Consider the following 19,340-nt stretch of genomic DNA (forward strand, 5'->3'; position numbering starts at 1 on the left):
GATTCAATACTGTAACCTACGGCAAACATTAATTTCGTTACTTTGGACTTTTACTTTGGAAGAGACTTAACAACAAGGTCAATAAGCAATCAACTAGTCTTCAATCTTTCAAGAACGCTATCAGAAAATTAGATATTTCTGGTATTTTATTATTTTATTTTATTTTATTAACTTCGCCCAAAAAAACAAACAAACAAACAAACAGAAAGAACGTTGGCAGGGACACCGCAACAGCTGTGGCCAATTACAGTGGTCCCGGATACTAATAAAAAAACAAAAACGAGAAATATTAAAAAACACAGCGATACAAGAAAGAGTACAGCTACATATAACAAGTTATTGGACTAGACAAGGGACGAACACTGTTACATTTTAAACAGATAGACTTGAACGAACGTGGGTCTTCACAATCATAAGAAACAGCTAACGCGGACTTATAATAATTAAAATTAACCGATTTAAAGGAAGCTAAGGTCGATGAGCTCAAATCTACTTCATCCACTAAACAATTCCAAATTCCACTAATGCGAAAGGATTTCTGGTACGTAGTAGTTTTACATTTCTTAATTATGTATCTATTAACATTGCTGGTAGAGGATCTGGTGCGTCTACCGTATTTGCGAACTTCAGGTAGGACAGAGGAGTTCACGTTAACAAGACCGTGTGTCAATTTGAAAAAAAAAGGTTAGATCTAAAAGTTTATGCCAGTAACAAATAGGTATTAGGTTGGAGTTTGTAAACGAGACTTATAACTTATATTAGAAGAATAAGGCAGTTTTAACATAAACTTAGTTGCGCGTTTTTGGATACGCTCAAGCTTGTCAATGAGCTCGATGGACTACGGGGCCCGAAGTTGGGTGGGGTATCCCAAATGTGGCCTAACTAGGGCTAGGTATAGCGTTCGTCTTACGTCGGTTCTAAGTATGAACCTTGTGTTTCTCCTTAAGTATCCAAGTAGTTTATGAGCACGCGAAGATTGTTCGTTTACTTGTTTGTACCATGTCAGATCCTTACTAATCCATACGCCCAGATCTTTTTCTGCAACATATAATTCAAGTGCGGTGTTGTTGAGTTTGTAAGAGGATAAGATCGGCTTTGTTTTCCTTGTTATGTGCTGCGCTTTATACTTAGCTTCGTCAAAAAGGAGACCGGATGATTGAGACCAAGTTGCAAGCTTACCAAGGTCTTTCTGGAGAGAAGAGGCATCCCCCAAAGTCTTTATCTCGCTGAATATTTTTGTGTCGTCAGCGAACATCAATGCTCTACTGCTAGAACTGATGACTTCGGGAAGGTCGTTGACGTATAAGAGGAAGAGGGCTGGCCAGAGTATGGAATCCAGAGGTACTATAGAGGTAACAGGAAGATCCTCTGAAGTGGCGCCGAGTACCGTAACGCGCTGGCGTCGACCTGACAGGTAAGAGCAGAACCAGTTAAGCAGGTTGCCACCGAAACCGGCCGGATTAGCTTATGGACGAGAAGCCTGTGACTGACTTTGTCGAAAGCTTTTGACATATCAAGGTAGATGGTGTCAACCTGGCTGCCATTTTCTAAAATTGAACCAATGAGGTTAAAAGCCTTAAGCAGGTTGGTGACGCACGATCTTCCAGTACAAAAACCATGTTGTTTAGGTGAAATTACCTGGTACAGGTGGTCCATGATGCTATTCAACACACAACGCTCAAAGATCTTGGACACTATTGGGAATAGAGAGATGGGGCGGTAATTTTCCACGTGGTCTTTCGCACCCTTTTTGTGGACAGGCACTCCGTTAGCTAGTTTCCAGTCACTCGGGAGAGACCCTAGTTGCGGTGATTTGTTGAAGATCTTACATAAGGAAGGAGCAATCACTGAGGCAGTCTCTTTGAACAATTTAGCAGGGATTTCGTCCGGCCCTGTGGCTTTACCGACTTCTAGTGCTCTGAGTGCAGCTAGAACCGTGGACTCATTGAAAGTTAGATCGGATATAACAGTGTCCGAACGTACGCACGCTGTCTTCTCCACTGCGCTGTCGATAGTAAATACAGAGGCAAAAAAAACTGTTAAACAGGTCAGCTATTCCCGTAGGTGTATCAGCACTTACTCTTGAAGGGTTTTTTGACTGTTCAGCGGAAGAGTCTGGGACGGTTACCATGAAGACATAGCCTAGGATGGGATAAGATTAGAGTTAAGCTTCAAATTGAACATAAGCGCTTGGGATTGAATCTAAAGCCAGTGTCAATGGAGTCGTAAAAGTGATTACGGCTTTCGCGAAGCAGTTTCCTGACTTGCGCCCGCAGACTTAAACTTATCCCTCAGGCCGGGGTTCGGATGTGATTTAAGATTTTGGCGAACTGAGTTCTTTTTCTTGATTAGATTTAAAATGTTACTATCTATCCAAGGAACCGGGCTACCGCCTTTCAGTCTCTTCGATGGCACAAAGTCCTTGACAGCAGCCAGGAATAAGTCCTTCCAGCACCGCCAGTCATCATCTATATTGTTATGGTCCACAATAGAAGAAAGATTGATTGCCGAGAGAACTTCACGCAGACCTTCAAAATCGTCATTTGCGTAGTCGTAGACAAATTTGCGAGGGGGTCAGGACGCATTGACAAGAGAATTATACTCAAACAGGACTACACAATGATCCGTAAAAACACCGGCCTTTTCAGGTGACAACACCTCGGTCACTTTGATTTGTTTTGGGGCACTTATTATCACTAGATCTAGAATAATGCTACCGCGAGTCGGTGCGTTGTTAATTTGCGTCAAGAAGTTGTCATGTAATGGCAGCACGTTAGCAGCTGCCTGAAGCGCTATCCACGGAGTCCCAGTAGATGTTCTGCAAGTTAATGTCACCACAGATTACCATATTTTGAAACTGATCGCAAACTTGATCCAGAAAGATGTTAAGTAAATATACCCAACTAGGGTCTGAATCCCGAGGCCTGTAACAAGAACAGAATATAATCTTCTAATCAGATTTTAGAAAATAACTGTACAGTGAATGTTGTGTCCTTTGCAGATCCTGATTTTATGATTTTAAGATTTTTAAAATTTTGATATGTATTATTATGAATTGCTATGTATTTTAGATTAGTGTGCCCAATCAGAATTATTGTAATTAGAATTATCATAGATTATTATTATTATTGTTATTATTATTATTATGTAATTTTAGATAAGTGTCTCCAATTAGCCATATACGTTTGACACTAAAATAAAGTTCTTATGTCTTATTATATTGTTATAAGACATATCAAAATATCAAAATGGCAGTTTGTTCTGTTAAAATGATTAATTGTGACTTCAAAAATAAACACAATGACGGGAACTGAAGCTTTTAGTGATTAGGAAACAGTGTTAAACGTTTTACGTTTCTCTTCCATGGCAGTTCGTTTCATTCACGAGAGCCTATAACTCGACTCCGACAGTTCTTGTCTCAGCCAATCACACTGAGTACGACGGTATCTGGGAATTCAGCACCGATTCACAACGGAATTACAACTTGGATCGAGGTAAAATATTCCGTAATTGGGGAGGTTTTTTGGGAATGTATCAAGGCAAACACACTTCAAACCAAAACTCGACGAAAGATATAACTAAACAGAGACACACACTTGCTTGAGGCGATGTATTGGTCGATAATAGGTGTGGCGCAAAAATGTGCCGAGTGAAGTTGAGATTGCTTAATGCCTACCTTTTGACGTTAATTATCGAATACGATTATGGTGTCGGTACAAAATAATTATATCTTTAAATATTATATCAGCAGGGGCCGCGCACGGTGGTCTCGAACTTCAGATCTGATTGTGCGGGTTTAAACGTTACTTTAGAGCTGTTTCCTGGGCACGAAACTTTGCTCCTATCATTTGGCTGCTTTCTTCATCAACAGGGATATTTAGCTCCGTCCTTCTGGGCCTCATGGCTCATTTATGCCACTGCCGTGCCCCTTATTAGGGTGAAAAGGATATTTTGGATAAAATTTTGAAGTCAACGTTAATTCACCATATATTTTTTTATACCTTTGTTATTTCTAAAGCTTCTTTTGATTTACTAGCGCTCTTTAATCACTTTCATCAAACCACAGTGTTAATTTACGGCGAATCTTCGCATCTCTATGTTATATAAGAAGACGAAGGCGAACGTTTTAAAAATATTCTGGTATTCTCTTTCTGTTTATTCAGTCGTGTATGACTACAATTTTAGCTGTATTAAACTATGTTGAGTGCTTAGCTTATTATTTTTTTTTTCAGAACATGAATACCTCTGGATTCAGAGCCTGTGTCAAGGAATTATACGCGAATAGATATGACCCCTTGTCCGTCGGTTATGCCGTGCTCACAGGTCTGTAATACTACTGAGTTTATTTATGAAGTAGTTTTTAGCAAATGAAAAACGAATCGTTATTTGTTACCGTATTCATCTGGAAATACTTTGGAAATGCCCTAAACTAATAACACAATGCAAATTGATGGTTTTGCAAGTGAGTCAAGAGAGTGTACCCGTTGACATAAAAAGGATTCTTGAAATTCTTTCAAGTTATAATTTTCCTACCCCTCGAAGAATTTCACCGTTTAATTAAAAGTTTTCTTAAAGGATAAATAACGAGGATAAAAGACCTTGCTAGAAATTAAAAGCACCATGCTTAAAACAATCGTTTAAATTTTGTGTTTCTTTAAAATAGTACAGTCTGTACATAAAAGTTCGATATATTTTATCTCTATGCGAGTGGTATATCCCTGTCGCTAATCTTCTGTCCAATAATATCTTACTAGTAACTTGAAACCATTAAGCTTTGGAAAACATTTTCTCATCACGCTCCCAACAGTACTGCGAGTGAGATGCAGCAAAGGATTTATCAATCGGGCAGTTTATTTGAATGTATATATTTTTGACGCTTACGTTTATCTGTATTTCGCAGATATCTGTGAACCTGGTTGGAACTATTTCAACGGCTTTTGCTATTTTACAAGTAAGACTTGTCAAAATTGGACCACAGCACTGGATAAATGCCGAAAAGAAAACTCGGTTCTTGTTGATGTCCAAAATAACGAAGAAAATGTGTTTTTACAGCATCTACACAATGGAGCAAAATCCTGGCTGGGATTGAATGATATTTTTACAGAGGGCTCCTTTACTTGGGCAGATCGTGGTACTGGGAACTTTACAGCTTGGGCTAAAAACCAACCGAACAATTTTCGGGATGAAGACTGTGTGCATACACTTGGTGTTGAATATAAATATGAATGGAATGACGTGAAATGCAGTGACTGTCATCAGTATACTTGTAAGAAAGGTAAGATGTGATGTATAAGTTTAGGAATGCACAATACAGAAGAAAAGTCTACCTAACAAAACGCATTTGGTGTGTTAATCGTGATAAATATATAGTTTTTTTTTCATCTTGAACAGATCTGAATGACTGCAGTAGGGACAAGTATTACTGCCATCAGGTCGCCAGCTGCACAAATTATCGTGGTTCATTTAATTGCACTTGTGATCAAGGCTACTTTGGAGACGGCTTTGAGTGCGAACTTATCAATTACGCAAGTATGATCAGATATAAAATTTCAGCACTGCGTGTTAATGGTTAACAGCAAGTTGATTTGTAGTAATCGTGCTAGTGTTCAGTGCTAGTATCACGCTCTTTTATTGCGGAGCCGTTCTAATGTTTTCAATGGCCATTATTCAGTAGCTTCTACTGCTCACATGCAATGTCTATATTTTCGAGTGTCTTTTTATGATTTCCCATACTTCCATTCTAAACGACACGCTTTGTGGGCGAAAGAGAGAACGGGTGCGCGCGATCGAGGGAGACACGCTCGCGCGCCCGTTTTTCCTTGTGCTCACTACTTCCAAGCGCCTGCAACGCAGACTACATATTCAGCCTTATTATTACTCCTAAATTTAGTTTTTGTTGTGAGGGAAGTCATTCGAAAATCGATAATTTTGCCTTGCAAGGTAAGAATCCGATTCGCTTTGAAAAAGAATTTTTACATTCCCAGGCCCGTTCGACGCCACCAACTCAGGGTCTTTAACAGTCACTGACTGAGAGGATAAATTGTTTCCTTTGAAAAGACATCTGCAAATGGTTAAACTTTTTACTCTTCTCAGACAAGGACGATAAACCGTAGGCCCCGTCTCCTAACTGTTTTAAAGAACTCACGCTCTGTTCGTAAAGAGTAGGGGACGCATTCTGTAGTGTTGTGGTCTACGTACCTCCCATGGTGGGCGGGACTGTTATGGGGCCTCGGTGATAAGCACCACGCACTGTTGCGGTGACCCTGCTAAGAATTGGTGAACCTAAGTAAATAATTTAGTAATAACTTTGTCTCTAATTTTTGTAGGGGGCTTGAAACAATCTACTATTGTGGGGAATGATGCTAACTACTTGCAATATTTAAGCACCTGGCTCAAACCAGTTGCTCAGAGCAAATCTTCACGATGGAAGCGATGTTGGCGTGCGTCCGTGGACGGCTGGGCTGCCAGTACTTTTCACGGCGGATGTGACAACAAAGGACCAACTGTAACAATCATAAGAGTCAGCGGGAAGTACATTTTTGGAGGCTACACCAGCCTCTCATGGGGTAAGTGGTCTGGTTTTTCTAAAACTGGGCATTATCAGCAAGTAAATTGTCCAAGGAAGTATTTGAAGTAGAAAATGATATTACCACGAAGAGGACTAAAAAAAAGTGCATTCACGTAACTTTATCGCCCTTATCCCATTTCGGTCAACTAACCAAATGAAGGTGAATTATTCTGGGTTTAAATTCGAAAAGTTTGTACCAAATATTGGAAAAAGAAAATCGTTGTCTTGTGTTCACGTACCCCATAAAACTAAAATTAGGACGTTTTACGTCGTATTCGTGCTGCGAATTCGCCGATAATTAAATTCTGTGCTGACGCATTTTCTTTTCAGAGTTGTTCCTCCCTAAAGTAAAAAAAAGTATTCCGCACTATAGTCTCAGGTGCCGTTGTCATTAAAAAATCAGTAAAAATGACTAGAAGGCGAGTGTGAATTGATCAAGGCTTAGCTTCCTTTTCCTGCCTTAAGGTATCATCCACCCTGAAGCACCCTCCTCGCGTTGATCAGCGCTAGCGCTTTTGCTTTTAATAAATACCCCCCAAAACCGTACATTTTCTGAAAGCTTAATAGTTCCAGATTATTGCTTATTCCTTTTAAAAAATCAAAATATTAACGAGATTTAGAAATGGGAAGCTTTTTGTGAAAGTGGGTGTCACTGTAAATTTAAGTCCAGGCCAGCCAAAAATAAACGGAAGAAGCCAATTAAGATCGCATCCGCTTCTTAACACGTTTGACTAAAAATCCGTGTCTCAGATTTTTGTCAAGTGCTTTTGTTCTTTTGTTATAAGCAGTTGAAGTTAGGGATAGGAAATCATTAGCACTACCGGTGAAAAAATTACTCTAACTCGAAAACGAAAAAAGAAATCAAAATTCGCAGACACGGTTTGATTCTTGGTTTGATTCTACTCTGTTCGATCCTTTCTGTTGTCTAGAAAGCATCGTTACTTATTTGCGACGGGCAGTTTTCATTTTCGCACCGGGCGAGCCAAGTTGAGCCAAGCCCACTTTTACTCGATATATTTTCTAAAAGTTCGACACTTCCCTAGAAAAATTGACAACAGACCGCTTCCTGGAGTTTTTCTTGAAGTCCTTAGTCCGATTTTTATACGGCGCGGGACCTCTCGCGACTTCGTCGCTCGCCTGACCGCTTCGCGACCAAAAAAGCTTGCCCCGCTCGCTAAGAAACTCGTTAAACTCGATTATGCGGTGGTTTCAATGGGTTTTCAGGAGCTTTGTTATCTTTTAGCCATTTTTCTTGATTGTAGTAGTAGCTCCCTTGTCGCCCTCTGCTAATTTCGAAGCCCACTCTTTGCATAACGATTTTGTCGTCTTCTTTACCACGATTTCTGTCAAATTGCGTGATTAGCTTGGTTCAACAGCGCCATGCGTATCAAGTATGACAGGACTTGTCAACGATTAATTAAAATAATTAGCATAGAAGAAACTTTTGCGCTCCATAAGTCTGCACAGAAAAAACATTTTTTCCTGGAATTTTTTTTTTAAAGAAAGCTCTTGATTAGCTCTATTTAATCATTTAAACATTGAAAATTTCGAAAAATTATGATTTTTTACCCTGGATGATACCTTAAAACTACCATGAAAACTGTATGTAAATAGTGCAAGTTAGATGGGGAAAATTACCACTTCTAATCTAGTTTTTTCTTGTTATAGTTCACCAAAAAAATTAAACGGAGAGAGCATTTTGATCAACCTGGATAATAGCATGGAATCTTGCGTTTTCTGGTTTTATCTCACCTATAGATGGTTTTCACAGTGACGTCATCAAATTGTTAAGTCAAAATAGCGATGTTTTACGAATTCTTATTTACACTAGGTTGAAGATAAACAAAAAGTAAATCTTTGTACAAGTCTCCATTCCCGTAGCATGTTTCATTTCGAAAATAAAGCAATTTGAACTTCCGAGTTTTCACAGTGCGTGACATCAAAATAGGAATGCTGTCTCGTTGAAAAGAAGCCTGTCCTCTTGATTTTTAGCAGTATAACCATTTTAAGTATTAGAAGATATGTTTATGCGTACGTATGCCAGTTCTCGAGTGAAAAGAAAGAGCTTTTATAGAAAAAGTGAACTCCAGATGTTCTTGTTGATTTCGGGCGGCCATATTGGTGGACCCAAACGGTCCACCAATATGGCGTCTCCCTACAAAGCTCAGTAAGCTCTACAAAGTTGCGTGAAACGTTTCGGCAAATAACTCAGAAACTGTAAGCCACAAAGACCTGTGACTTGGAAAAATTGTTTATATATATGTCTTTTGTAACATGTCATTTTCTTGGCTTCTTCCACTGGACGGTTTCCAATTTATTTTTTATGACGTGTAGTTCAATGACCACACATTAGTTCATTGAGCTTAAACTACGTGTAGCTGCGGGAAAAATAACCACAAATACGTCAGATTTTTTTAGTATGAATGTGTATCATTATTAGATTAAGTGGTAAATACTCATTTAGCAACGATACAAGAACTAAATTGAGAAATAGCTATAGTACACTCATGTTATTACGTTCTAGTAGTGAGCTCACTAAATATAAACAGGAACATAGACTGATGGTAAGTTAAAAGTTATAGTCTGCTCAGAAGGTCTGTCATTAGGAAATCTTTACAAGAAGGATATTTATAAGCTACCGATAGAAGACCTTTTTGCCAAAGAAATTGCAGAAATTTGGTATGACACTTCCTTTGAGGGGAGAATAGTATAAAAATATCATTTTCTCATCTCTACCTCTGTTGCAAAATTCATTAATATTCCGCACCTGAGTTTCCTGCAATGATTGGCCTACCATCAATAACACAAAAAGTTAAACATCTAATGGACGATAATTCTCTCAACTTCTTTTCCCTCGACCATTTTCAGAATAGATATGATATTCGAGTAATACTCTTAATGTTTTTCGGAATACTCTCAGCCGTGAAATCTTTGCAACGACAAATCCCGGGAACAAACCAGCAGTATGAATTCAAAGTTCTGTCAACACATTTTTCAAAAGCCAAAAATCATCTAGAATTTTTTTCAAACAACAAATGGCATAAAGACATCTGCCCTTCAACCGATAAAAATGTTAACTCGAGAACCGTTTTTCAAGCAGCAAACATTTGTACAACTATCTGAAAACTAATTAATTTTCATTTCAGATTTTTGCATAGACTTTTACCAACTAACAGCTATCTGCAAAAGAGAGGACGAAAAGTGTACTTTTTGCCGCGACGAGAAAGAGGATTTGGCGTATCTATTTTGGAAATGCCAAAAAACCCAAATTTTTGGGATAACTTCTCGTTACGGCTTCAGTCGTGCCAGATCCTCCAACCGGGCAATTACGTAGACATGACCACTGTTTTGGTCCTTTCTCCAGACAGCTTTTCCTTTAAGCTCCATATAATTTTCTGTTGCCTTATAGCTAAAAACTTTATCTGGATATGCAGATTGAAGGAACGTTATCCTAATGACAACAACTTCTTACTTTATCTGAGACATGTACCAATTAGAAAAAAGGACACCAAACAATATATATGTATATATATATATATATATATATATATATATATATATATATATATATCTGTCTGGATTTGCAAAAACATGGCTACAGAAATCTCTCTTATATACCCTCTGACTGAGTCTTGTAGTGGAGCCTTTTTTTTTCATAGCTAAATTTTATTTATTTAATCGGTACCGGATAGGCCACAGTAGATAGACTTTGAAGAGTTTCTCACTGGCTATTGACCTATCCCCCCCCACCCCCCCTCCCAAAAAACAATTGTTTTTCAGAACTTCCCATAATTTTCTCTGCATGTCAGTTTGAAATCAGCGCGCGTATTACACTGAACTCGGCTGTCATAGTCGGGTTGTCCTTTTTTGGCTGCCTTGAACAAAGTTTTTCCGGAAGGCATCAATAAGCCTTATGAAGGAACAATTCTCACGTCTGGCAAAGTCTGCTGCGTCCAATATCTTTTGGTATTTCGTCTCATTTCGGGCTACACGGGTGAAAGACAGATCCCGGGCTTGAGACGGAAAGATTGGATATTGCGAGCTTTGTTGTTCGCAGTGAACAAGTCTTGGGCCTCACAAAGTAGGTTCTAGGGTTGAAATCTATTCGGCAAGATGGAAATTCATGCTGATTTCCGACCAAGCCAAAGACTTAGTAAAAAATTGTGTCGAAGGCGGGGGCTGTATGTCTCCTTTTCAACCGCTGGTTTACATCCGGGACCTTGAATAAATCGACTGTCAGTGAGTCGAGAAAAGTTTCATGTGACGATTTATGTGGAGAAAGCGAGAGTTTTACGGAGTAATTTGACGATGTTTCGCCCGTGTTAAGTGTGGAAAAATTATGAGTGGTTTTGGGAAGTGTTGTGATTGCTGCGAAAGTCATTTATTGTGTGATTTACCAAAAGTGTTGACAGAAAAATCTCAGGTATGTGCGGTTGAGCTCGTGTTACTAGAATACTTTGTGTCAAGTATAAAAACGCTTCGTGAGTGTTTAGTTTAGATGATTGTGTCTTAGAAAGCCTATTCTGTGCTCAAAGATTGTGGATTCTTAATCTGCTTTCGGCCGACACTGAGCTGTGGGCCTCCTGGTTTGACTGAGTAAAAGATTACAATTTCTGGACGTTTCAAATGTTGTTTATTTCATGGCAAAACACTATTACTTATGCGAGAGAACTTTACCGTACATTGCAAGCAATAATGCTGTCATTACACTGGCTGCCTGTGACGTTTAGAATAGAATTTAAGGTTATTATAATCACTCACAAAGCAATCTATGGAACAGCTCCTAATTATTTATCATCTCTCGTTAATTTTAAACCTAATTCTTGCTACAGCCTCAGATCAAATAACAAATATCTGCTTTCAAATCCTAACTTTAGGACCCTCCCTACTCTTGGTGACCGAGCCTTTGTAGCCGCCGCACCAAAACTATGGAATAATCTTCCGTTAGATCTTAGATGCATCTCCGATCTTCAAGTTTTTAAACGTAATCTGAAGACTCACCTTTTTAAAAAAGCCTTTTCTGATATAATGTTGTAATTTAATGTTGTAATATATATACATATATATATATATATATATATATATATATATATATATATATATATATATATATATATATATATATATACACATATATAATTTGCACGGGCTCTCTTGCCAAGAGAAGGTGTCTCGGTTCAGCATGCTTCTCATTCCCCGTTACGGAACCTCCCTTGCGGTTTCGCACTGGAAATTAAGGATGGTACTTATGGTTGAGTACCGATCCAGCCGTCTCGACCAAAACAAGCCATTTTCCGGACCGGTTTCGACTTTACTGTCTTCTTCAGCGGATTTTACAGCTTCAGCTTGTCCGGTCGCTTACGCGCCGTTGGACCTACTGCATTAACTATGTGTCAACTCTTTATATACCATAAATTGAAAATTACGCCACACCGACGTCATATACGTAAATGGAATAGAATTACGCCAAAGATTAGAGCCACCAACGCCAATAAAATCAGAAACGAACAATTCTCTACTGAGTGACAGACAAGTTTGCAGAAAGACACATCCAGCACAATTAAACCTCAAAATGTGGGGTTAGAAAGACAATAAGAGTCATAGTTTTCCGCGTTATGCACAAAAACGCCAAATAATTGCTCACGAAAAACAACTAATCATTAATTAATTAATTGACGACATACCCACGTCATATACGTAATAGAAATTCGCGCAAGAGCAGAGTCATCACCGCTTATACAATCAGAGAAAAACGGTTCTTTAGTGGCAATTAAGTCAAAACTTCAAAAGTAGCACAAGCTAGCCTCAAATTGTAAGGATAGAGAGACATTAAGATTTAAAGTTTTCCGCGTGAACACAAAAAACGCCAAAGAACTGTGCACGAAAATGAGTACAACTCATTAATCAATCTATTGATGCCATACCCACGTCATACACGTAATTTTCAATTTATGGTATATAAAGAGTTGTGACACATAGTTAATGCAGTAGGTCCAACGGCGCTTAAGCGACCGGACAAGCTGAAACTGTAAAATCCGCTGAAGAAGACAGTAAAGTCGAAACCGGTCCGGAAAATGGCTTGTTTTGGTCGAGACGGCTGGATCGGTACTCAACCATAAGTACCATCCTTAATTTCCAGTGCGAAACCGCAAGGGAGGTTCTGTAACGGGGAATGAGAAGCATGCTGAACCTAGACACCTTCTCTTGGCAAGAGAGCCCGTGCAAATTATATATGTATATTTTTTTTTACGGTATATTTTTCGATCTTTAATTGTAAGGTATATTTTTAGATCTTTAATTGTAAGGCGCATTTGAAAACTGTATAGTTGAATTTGCGCGGTATAAATAAATGTTATTATTATAAATGTTATTATTATTGTCATTGTTTAGCTTCAGCTAGTGACTTTTAACTGCTTCCCATTCTACTTATATGTCAAATAGTTAAAATGCACTTGAAATTTCTTTAGCCACGTTTTAACAAATCCAGACAGATATATAATATATAAAATGGAAACCTTTCTTTACCTCGCTGAATCTTGTCTACCAACTCCAAAGACATAAATTAGTTTGATACAAACCTAAAGAAAGCAAAAAAATGTGAAAATTAATCAGTATAAATTATGCTAAGAGATATATGGAATTAGCACTGCTGTACTCTGTAGTTTATATTTGTAAGTACTGCACTGTAAATGCGCATTTGACCAGCACCATTCCAAAGTGGCTATCTGCCCTTACCAAACCATATGTATTTTGAAACTGATTTTAAAGTATTTAAAATGTATTTTCAGTATTTGAACACTATTTTCCTGTATTTTAATACTATTTGACAAAAAAATTTAAATTTTCGCCCCTGTTTGAAATATATCTTGAGTGTAGTTAAATTGTATTTCATGTAAAGGAAAACCTCTCTCATCAATTTACAATGTATTTTGTTTAATAAATATGATTAAAATAGAGTATTTAAAATGTATTTTGGGCATAGAACCACTAACACTGTTACAAACAGAGTTCAAATAGACTATTTGAAATATGTTTTAAGGGCTTTTATGCTGACTGTAATTAAGATACTTTTAAATAGGGTACTTTAACTCTGTTTTGAGTTGTATCTAAAATGTATTTTGAGACGCATCCACTCACAAAGTTACAAACATAGTTCAAATAGACTATTTAAAATATGTTTTAAGAGCCTAAATGCTGACCGTATTTTAAATCCTTTTAAATAGGGTACTTTAACACTGTTTTGAGTTGTATCTAAAATGTATTTTGAGACGCATCCACTGACAAAGTTACAAACAGAGTTCAAATAGACTATTTGAAATATGTTTTAAAACCTTAAGAACTGACCGCATTTTAAATACTTTTAAATAGGGTACTTAAACACTGTTTTGAGGTCTATTTGAATTGTATTTTGGGCACACAGCACCCTGACTATAAAAACAGATTATCCATAAACTATTTAAGGTCTGCTTAAAGTCATCAAATGCTTACCTTATTGTAAATACTTTAAAGTAGTGTACTTATAACTTATTATTACTAGGGTGCAATACTGTAATGTCTTTTGGGAGACTTATACTCAGACTATAAATAAAAGTAACAATTGCACAAAGTTAATTTTTAAGCCTTCATCGTGTCACGAACTCATAAATGACTCAAAACAAGCTGTCACATATTGTGGACCGGATTCTCCTCCCAACAAAGTTCGAAGCTGAGCGAAAAATTAAATCTAAATTAAATAAAAAAAGAGAAGAAAATTAGGAACAGGTTTTAGCTTTGACTGACAACACGTAACTGTGACAGTGTTCCGATAAAAGATCTATCCGTTCCTCACTGTTCATTACCTGCAAGCTCTCTGCGAAAATCTCCGTGTAGATTTTAGCCGTGATTCAATTAATGCAGTTACGGGACTTTCCATAAGTTTTTTAAAAGAAACTTCTTAAAATCGCATTTTAATTTCATATAGAAATTTTTTCACAAACAGCCGAAGCCGCGGGCCGAGAACCGGATGCACGCGGTCAACAGAGGTTTATCTAAAATAAGCCCTTGAAATTACATAATAAATAAATTATCCAAGCTAAGATCTCACCTCATATATGTTGCATCAAGAAACAAAGCTCAGATATGAATAAACTCCGACATATAGTTATCTTTCTCTCATAGATTATTCCGCACATGCATGGCATATTATTTCAGGCCTACTCTGGGACCTAAAGTCGCCTAAAGTCGCCCAAAGTCGGCTTAAGTCGCCTTAAGTCGCCTAAAATCGCCTTAAGTCGCCTAAAATCGCCTTAAGTCGCCTTTAGTTTCCTTAAGTCACTAAATTATTCAAATCTTAACGAGTTTCAAATTGTCTTGTAGTTATTACTTTTTTAGTTTTCTATTTCCAGAATGCATGATTTCTCATAAAGTGTATAAGAACCCGTGTTCAATAATATTAGCCACAGACCCACCCCACCCCCCACAAAAAAACTCCCACGGTGACTTAAGACCAATTAATTTCTTCTCCAGCCCTCTAATTTATACATTTAATTACTTTACACAATTTACTACACGTAATAATTAGTCGTAAACAATACAAGAATAATCATTCCTGTATTGTTTATGCAAAAATGACAACATATAGTACACAACTTTATCCAGTCACTTGTACAGGTATTTTATTAATTTCATCCGGGAGGTTTGTCTCATATTTCTCAGTAAAAATATTGTTTAAAAAGGCATTCAAAGGTTCAAGTTCTAGCTAAACTACATTAAACAGTGTGCAAAGAGAGTAGACAGAGTAGTGTCCAGGCAATAGCCCTGGGGTACTGGATTTTATGATTGGGCTAGTGAACTGCGTTTTTAACTTGCCTGGCTGGCAAGGAAAGTTTTTTAGGGAATTCAGATTACAGAAGAACTGTAATCAGTCCCATTTATAAAAAAAATTGGGGTTAGTCAAAGTGGCTTTCAGGCTAGTGTATGCTAGGCAAGCTGTAAAGCCGACTTTCTTTGCACCCTGAACAAAATATAGTTAAAACTCTTTTCTACTGCTTTGTGAGAGTCCAACATTGAAAGACATTTCAAGTAACTAAGATCAATACAGGTAGGTTGAAGGGAGAGAAAAAAACAATTATTGCCGCCACAACATTAATCTAAATTTTGTGGTAGTTAATACAAGTCTAAAGGTCAATCGAAAAAAGTGTCCATGTAAATTACCGACCCACATTTTAAGAGCAACTAATGATAAGTTTTTTCTCCGGCACACAACCTCTGATCTGTATTTACCGTCGAATTATATCCATCTATCATTGACAGAAACACAATCACTCTTATAAACTTGAACACTTAGCTTAGCTTCTACAGTCGTCTCTTTAGGTCTTCCCTTCCAGACAGAAATTCAAGCTTTGTACATCGAAGGTGCGTAATACTGCTCTTTGTTTATGTTGTCGTGATTGCTCCCTGCCAAACGATTTGATGTAATCGATCATTATTGATGAACAACGTAGAAAAGCGAAATAATACTGTTCTTTCCTCTACCTTATGGCCGCCCAGAAAGTAGTGTGTTTTGATCACGTGACTAACTGGTCTGGAGGCGGGGAGAGGGCGGGACCGAGAAACCATGGAAATTAGCTTGCGACTGCAGTGGAATTCTGGGAGAAGCAAAATGGCGGATAGAATGTTGTACCTCGCGTTTTCGTATAAAGATCTCCTTTTAAATGGAAATTTCTGACATAATAATGGAAACGTTTACACTTGGTACTGCCATCGGTTTAAACATGACGCATAATGCTTCCTTTTGTGCTGAGAGCGTAAACGCTGCCGCGTTGAACAGACCGAGAGAGGTTGGTTGAAGCTAAGCTTAGTTGTTTACGTTTCTGCTGGTGCATAAATGCACTCATGAAATCAACCCGACTGGAAAGTTTCCAGAGAGACCATGAATAAGAGAGTACGGTTCACTAGCGAAGCAAGTATTTGGAAGTGTTTTGTTTGACTGAGACAGGAAAGGAGCAATATATATACGGCGAGAACTACAAACTTTTTGTTTTGAATTCAATTGGAAAAACATCCTCTTAGCCAAGCGTCTGGGGACAAACATTGGCGGGAGAGTTGAAAAAACTGACCCCCACTCCGCGGACTACCCACTGACCCCAGTCCGCGGACTACTCTACGGACTACTCCGCGGACTACTCTACGGACTAGTCCGCGGACTACCATGCGGACTACCCTAACTAATCAACCAAATTTACTTTCACGGAGAAAAGAGTTAGAAGAAGCGTACCTGCCTACAAGATCACACTTGATAAACAGCCGCCATCTTGATTTTCGCCATTTTACTCGACCCAGCTCTCCTTTAGCCTCGCCCCAGTCTTCATCGGCCACAAGTCAGAGCACGCCGTTCAGCAATGGATGACCGGTAATAGAGTACTAAAGTGATGACGTCATAAAAACGAAATTTCTGAAATTATGGGATTTGTCAGGATATTCTGAAAGAACAATGTCCAAGAGGCCTACTAACCAAAAATGAGCATTTCGGGGCAAATTGTCTCTGAGATATTAGCCGGTTAAACTCAAAAAACTCCATACAAACCCTTCTAATTTTTTTTTGGGTCGACCCAAAAAAAATTTAGAAGGGTTTGTATGGAGTTTTCTAAGCATAACTGGGCTACGATCTCAGGGACAATTTGCCCAGAAATGCTCATTTTTGGCAGATAGGCCTCTTGGGCATTGTTCTTTCAGAATATCCTGACAAATCCCATAATTTCAGAAATTTCATTTTTATGACGTCACACTTTAGTACTCTATTGTGTGTTGAATATTCATCCCTTTTAATTTGTTTCAATTGTTTGCCATCGACATTAACAATTGATGAAAACCCACTCTTTTACAACTTTTCCTAACCAATCACAAAAAAGTAGTGCAAAACTAAAGTTAACGCAAATTAATGACACTCAATTGAAAACCGTGCTATTTATAATTGTTGTTATTATTTCAAAACATCGCATCACAAAAATGTAATGTGACAAACGAGTAAGTGTTAGCATGTATATGTTGTGGTTCAATTTTATCCTTGGTTCAATTTTTATTTTCCATTGTTCTTTTCTATGTTAATATATGATAATGAATTTTAAACAAAGGAAATTGAAAATTGAACCAAAGATAAAATTGAACTACAACGTATACATAGAAGACAGTTCAAGATTCAAGGTTGAAGCCATGAGTTAAGCAACATCTTGTGACTTGTCCTATAAGTTTCATTTTCCATTAAATAGTTTTAGTCATAAATGCCTTTAAAATTTAAAAAAAAATAAAAGAGTGTTGAAGGTTGATCCGTGGGTCTGCTTGCATACTTCTCGCCAGCATAATCAATGAAAGACATCATTGACGTCATGCCAGCCACTGATAGTTTATATTTCATATAGATCAGCCAATCGATGACCACTATTGGCGCTGGTAACAGTTTTTGTTATATTCAGCTTAAAAATGTTTTTAAGAACTTACTTATAGCCGTGCTTGGAAGTCACCATATTTTTGGATTCACCTGGCCCACAAGGCCCTTGGAGACGTATTCTCCTACGTAGGGCACGCAGTCGTTATTTGGATCGTCACGCGAGGTTTGGAGAGAAGCGTTGCGTGACGATCCAAGAACGGAAGCTGCAATGGACGTAGCAATGAAGAAGAAGGGCTGGGTCGAGTAAAATGGCGAAAATCAAGATGGCGGCTGTTTATCAAGTGTGATCTTGTAGGCAGGTACGCTTCTTCTAACTCTTTTCTCCGTGAAAGTAAATTTGGTTGATTAGTTAGGGTAGTCCGCATGGTAGTCCGCGGACTAGTCCGTAGAGTAGTCCGCGGAGTAGTCCGTAGAGTAGTCCGCGGACTGGGGTCAGTGGGTAGTCCGCGGAGTGGGGGTCAGTTTTTTCAACTCTCCCAACATTGGCAGAGCAACTGCCAAGACATACAATGGGGATCGTCATTTCCAAAATGTGCGATATCGATAAGTAATTTTAGATGTTTAAAATTAATTACTTAAATGTTTGTTGTCAAATTATGAAAAAAAGACACTTCAATATAAAGTTTTTGCTACAAACCAGCTCACAGTATGTTACAGAGATGTATTGAAATACTCTACTTTTATGGTTTTATTTTTTGGAAAAAGAAATGCAGGAGCCACTGATTTTTTGTCCCTTATATTATGAAATAATGCATTTAAAGACCAAGAGAAAATTTACCCTTTTGGTTGCTTCTAACTCAGATTTTGTCTCTGCTAATGTAATACTAAACCAACACCCTTGATATTAGCCTGTGCCACAGATGGAAATTAACTCTGGGTTAAGTCCATCTGCAAAACAGTGGCAAAATCCTAGTTCTGGGCCCCCTGTGTGTGTATCAGGATTAGAGAACATGCCAGGACTGGACTGTTAAAAATGCCATTGTCCATTTGCCAATCATGTTGAAGGGGAACTCAAAAGGCTGGTAATTCATTTAGTGCATCAGGGCCCAGAACAAGGATATTAGAGCTGCTTCACGAATGTTACTAACCACAGTTAGAATACACCTGCAACACAAGCTACCTTGATATTTAATGTTCAAAATATTAGGTAGCTGAGATTGTTGAAAATTTGGAAGACTAATGTAGATGTCTTCAAGACTGAATTAACTTATGCTACAACATTGTGTCCCTAGAGAGGTAGTGTTATCAGATTTTGATTTTGTATATGTTGTAGTTCATTTTTATTTCAGTTAATTTTTATTTTTCCATCGTTTCTGGGTATGGTTATGTATGCTAATGAATTTAAAA

General features: G+C 37.9%; 1 protein-coding gene and 1 pseudogene across 1 annotated transcript in view; both read left to right on the forward strand.

Moving 5' to 3' along the window:
* Positions 1-19,340, forward strand: part of LOC140921542 (uncharacterized) — a 471,050-nt gene that overhangs the window by 171,855 nt on the left and 279,855 nt on the right. The window lies entirely within an intron of this gene.
* LOC140946500 (uncharacterized) overlaps positions 1-19,340 on the forward strand; it is a 31,906-nt pseudogene that overhangs the window by 5,966 nt on the left and 6,600 nt on the right.

This window comes from Porites lutea, chromosome 1 (genome assembly GCF_958299795.1).
Source record: "Porites lutea chromosome 1, jaPorLute2.1, whole genome shotgun sequence".
NCBI lineage: Eukaryota > Metazoa > Cnidaria > Anthozoa > Scleractinia > Poritidae > Porites > Porites lutea.